Source organism: Myotis davidii, unplaced genomic scaffold, assembly GCF_000327345.1.
Source record: "Myotis davidii unplaced genomic scaffold, ASM32734v1 scaffold1373, whole genome shotgun sequence".
Classification (NCBI taxonomy): Eukaryota; Metazoa; Chordata; class Mammalia; order Chiroptera; family Vespertilionidae; genus Myotis; species Myotis davidii.
Genome location: NW_006284614.1, coordinates 630,663 through 635,587, shown reverse-complemented (window position 1 = coordinate 635,587; position 4,925 = coordinate 630,663). Strand labels below are relative to the sequence as shown.

At 46.7% G+C, this 4,925-nt stretch overlaps 1 protein-coding gene across 3 annotated transcripts in view; it reads left to right on the top strand.

Annotated features, from left to right (window-relative positions):
- KCNA6 (potassium voltage-gated channel subfamily A member 6) overlaps positions 1-3,020 on the top strand; it is a 35,574-nt gene extending 32,554 nt beyond the window's left edge. For 2 of the 3 annotated variants that reach the window (XM_006754863.2, XM_015572303.1), the window contains one exon: positions 2,660-3,020. The gene's annotated coding sequence lies outside the window, so the exon portion shown is untranslated. Of the gene's footprint in view, positions 1-1,373; positions 1,495-2,659 lie in introns of all 3 variants that reach the window. The other variant, XM_015572299.1, reaches the window with a different exon arrangement.
- Positions 3,021-4,925: the final 1,905 nt, after the last annotated feature.

The following is a 4,925-nucleotide window of genomic DNA, read 5'->3' as shown; positions in this document are numbered from 1 at the left end:
CTACACGTCTTTTCTTCTTTCGTGGTGTTTCTTCTTTCGGTGGGGCAAACCCTCCACACATTTTATAGGAAAGGGTAAAGGGCAGGTACATTTTTGAAACTTTGCATGCCTTCATTTAATTCTCAAACTTCACTAATGATTAGACGGTGTAAAATTTCAGAATGGATGTCATTTTTCTTCAGAATTTTGAAGGCATTGCTCTGTTTCTGAACACCCAACCTTGCCATGAGAAGTTGATACTTTTCTGATTTCTTTGTGTGTGACATTTCTTTCCATCTGGGAGTTAACATCTTCTCTTTATCCTTGGTGCGTTGCAATATCATGACTTTGTACCTTAGTCTGCATATATTTGGCATAGAGGATGCCTATTATATTTAAATTTCAAATAAACTATGAGTACTTTTGGAACATACTTTTACCGCAAGTTTATTCACTGTTTATGAAATTTAACTGGAAAACTATTTCTGTTTGATTTGTTTTTGCTAAATCTGGCAAACTTAGAACTTGGGTCTTTTATTTTCCTTATTTTTATTTCCATTTATTTATGTATTTATTTGAGAGAGAGACAGAGAAACATCAATGTGAGAGAGACAAATTGATCTGTCCTGCAACCCAGGTACATGCCCTTGACCGGGAATTAAGTCTGCAACCCTTTGGGAATCTAACCACTGAGCAGCACTGGCCAGGTTGGGGCTTGGGCCTTTTAATCCGGAGACTTGTGTCTTTTAGTTTAGGGATATTTTCATGTATTATTTCTTTTCCTTTAAATTAAAATATTGGTCTGAGCTTAGAAAGATTAATATTCAACAAGGCTAATAACCCAGGTTATTTATGTTATTTTTGTAATAGTCCCTGGCTCCACCCCTCCCATCCCTATCTTCACTTCTCAGAAACAGTCTCTTTAAACTGTTTAGCTGTTTCCCAATGACACACTTATTCCTTCTTTTTCCATTATCTATCAAGTCTCAGAAAAGTTGACTTCTTCATGAAAGATAAGGATTTCGCTTTCTTACACCTTGCACCATTACTCTCCATGTGCTTCTCAACCCACTGTGGTATGAACATCAGGCAGCCTGGGATAAAGGCCACTGTGTTTATTCCCACATCCTGAGAACAGGGCCTAAAGCAGGCCATTGGCATTGGAAGTTGTGTCCAGACACCTGACACAGCTCCACAGTTGAATGCAGATGTGCCTGTACAGGCTTCTTCCAAACATGAGTGTGCGAGAAAAGCAAGCAGATTTCTGTTTCTCCTTTGACACAACAAAAAACTGCATTTTTACCATTTGCTAAAGTGTTACCTTCCACTTGATGACCAGTGGAATTTCACAAAGAAAATTCCACTGTTTGATTGTGTTTTTAACTGCTTTGCAGAAGTTATTGCATATGAATAAAGCCAGAGGAAGCACTGGTGATGTCCTTGTGACTCTAACGCCGGATGGTCAGTGACACTTGGCTGCTAGCAGGCTGCTGCCCCCGGAACCCTAGGCTTACAGTACGTGTCTGGGTCACCTTTGTGCTTGAGTAAAATTACCCATTACTTACTCCATGTGACAGATCTTGGGGCTTGATCTCACATGATTGATATTACCAATGTTAAATCTTTTCATTTCACAGGAGTTTACTGCGTAGGCACAATAACACCTATTGTAAATCTTTACCTTTCCTAAAGTGGTTTCACAAACATCTGGTTCTTGTGGTAGCCCTAAGAATCTGGGAACACACCTCACATTGTCATCCCTGTCTTACACGTGTGGGAACAGAATTGCAAGCAAGTATTGGTTTTATTTGTTTTTAGCCAAACTCTGGCCTGCTCTTGAAGGGCATAGGGATAGTTACAGAGTCACATACATCATATGCAGATGGGCAAGCGAGGGGCCCAACTTCCTTGGCCCAGGACGTGGGAGAGGCAGACATTGAGTGCAGGACACTAGGTCCCACATCCCACATACTTCCTAGTGGAAAACCATCATGTATAATGTCTTGGGGGCAGACTGTAAAGGCGGCAGGATATCAGGTATATCAGAAAAGAGAGAGATCGATCATGTTGGGATAGCCAGAGGAGCTCCCAGAAGTGGGGGTCGGGGCCGGGCTGAAGGATGGTGGGACGAGGCAGCGTGGGAGGGAGAAACAAGCATTCTGGTGGGAGGGCTGAGGGAGGAGCCAGGCCATGGCCATGGGGAGAAATCTTCCCCGGAGGGAGGTTATGCCTGACACACATTGAGGGTCAGAAATGGGCCCTGGGACCAGGGTGGACGATGCTGGGTGTTAGACAGCAGGGGCCCCAGCTGGGTAGATTGTATGGAGCCTTACTCCCCAGGCTCCCGAGTCAAGCCTAGTGCTACCCCTGGAGGATGAAGGGGCCACTAAAGGAGGATAGCTAAAGACGCAGTATACAAAGGCAACGTCAGCAGGACGGCTTCTGGCTGCATGTGCTCAGCAGGGCCCGATGGGTTGCAGGGGCCCTTGTGGGGCCCGTGATGTGGGAGGTATGGTTTGAGCAAACAAGAACAGGGGCTGAGTGAGGGACCACTGTTCACATGCCAGGGGAGCTGAGGGAAGAGGCCAGAGGCATTCCCAGGCTTCTTGGTGCCATTCCTCTTGCAGCTCACCCTCATGTCACTAACTACACTCCTTATGTTCTGATTCCTCCCTTGCAGGGAAAAGGCTGGCACAGTGGTCCAAGCAAGGATACCTATACGTAAGTCTGACAGCGGCTGGACAGAGGGCCTGGACCCTTGACTTCTTCAGAAGACGGGATCCCTCCTTAGGCGATCTGGCCTGACACCCCTCCATGGCCTCCCACAGCAGTGACAGACTACGAAAAGCTGAGCCCGAGCCCGCCAGCGTTAAAGATGGCCCAGAATGTTGGAGTGAGGTTGTATGGGGAAGTGAAAGCTGGTGGTGTGGGCAAGAGACCAGGTACGGGGAGGTCAGAGGTCAAGGGATGCCAGAAAGTGCATGCCACAGACCCGTCCAGGAAAAAAGTGGAAGGCTAACAAATAAATATATGGCAAAGTCTCAGAGGCTATGTGTTTTGCTGCATGAACACATCAACAGCTAAGTTAAGCAGACAAACTAAGTAGGCATGACAAAATCAGGTGGGTCTCCAGCATGCTAGGACACCTGGCCAGCTTCCCGGGCACCGCCTATAGGTCATCAGAATAGGTGCTTGATTGCCCTGGGCAGCAGCCTCCGCCCTGACAGGGGACACTCTCCAAGAAGGCAAAATGTGTAACCCATAGTCTAGGAGTTGTCTGCCTCTTACATGTACAAGACTGCAGGCAAATGTCAAGGTCAGAGTTCCATTCCCATGGCTCTCCCAGGGCCTAGAGGTACTGCGTGCAGGGTCTCCCGGGAGCAGGTGGGCCTGCTTCCTAGTGTGTGACTCACACTGCTCTTCTTGTCACCGACAGCCCTTCCCTCCTGGCCGGTCCTCAGGGAAGAACAGCAAGGTCACTTTTGTGAAGTCCCTTCTTCTCACCCACTTACCTCCCCTCAGGTCCTGCCAGACTGGTCCCACTAGTAGACTCTCACCCAAGTAGCTTTTCCTCTTAGTGACAAAAGACAAAGTTGATTTTCCTGCCCTGAATTTACTTTCCCCTTAGTGTTGCTGGAGTAACGGTCCACTTTCATGTCAAGAACCCCCAGATACCTTCTGAGTGCCAGGCTTCATTACCATGCTGCAGAAGCCTCAGCAGCAGGGACCTGAGCCTCAGCCACAGGCCCACCTGATGTCCAGCAGAGCTCCTGACACGGAATTATCACTCACAAAGTGTCTGGTGAACCAGTGAATGAGGACATGAGTGGATGAAGTGTTGACTCTGGTTAGTAGATACAGTTAAAACACTTTTATACTGAAAGGGCTCTGCACCCAATTCCAACGCCGGGAGAGGGGTTCCTCCACACCAACAAGCAATTCTCAGACACTGCTCCCCCGACTCCCTTTTGGATGCCAATTGCAAGTCCAGGTTGTTACCAGTGCTTCTGACGACTGGCTTTAAATCAGAGGTTCCCATAACCTCCTCCTCAGGTTCAATTAATTCGCTGGAGCAGCTAACAAAGCTCAGAGACACATTTTACCTACTAGATCACTGGTGTACCATTACAGATATAAGCCAGCAACAGCCAGATGGCGGAGAGGCATGGGGCAAGGTGTGTGGAAAGGGGAGCGGAGCCTCCATGACCTCTCTTGGAGCCACTGCCCCCAACCTCCAAGTGTTCGCCAACCAGAACCTCTCCAAACCCCATGAGTTTTTGTGCAGGCTTCGCACATAAGCCTGGAGGTCAGGGGGTGAGACTGAAAATTCTAACCCTCTAGTCCAGCCGTGGGAAAACTATGGCCCGTTTGAAATGAATAAAACTATTGAAAAAAAATATGTGTTTCTTATATAAATCATAGTATCAGATGTACAAATTAGCAAGAACTCACACATTGTTTACTACAGGTGAAGGTGGTTGTCAAACACCCCAGCAAAACACACAGACACACATACACCCTTTTCTTTCCCAGGATTCTCTTCTAAGTAAAGAAACGCCATTACTTTGACATCTCCTGTGTGAAGGTCTATATCCTAAGCTGTATCTATCATGTGCTTGTTTCTGTATTTAACAATGTTCATTGAGTGCCTACTCTGCACTGGGCCAATGAATAAAACCAAAAAACACCCATACCCTTATGAAGGTTAGGTTCTGTTAGGGAGGCAGGCAATTGGCACAACAAATAACTAATATATTATTTTATACATAAGCACAAATACAATAAAGGAAAATACTAAAGGAGACTATGAAATACAGCAGGAGTGGGGGGGGGAAGCGGGGGGAAGATTAGCTTAAAATAAGGGAAATGAAGAAAGCCTGACCTAGAAGGCTATGTTCGGTAAAGAGCAGGCTAGGTCAAGAGTGAGCCATGTAGGTACCTGGTCG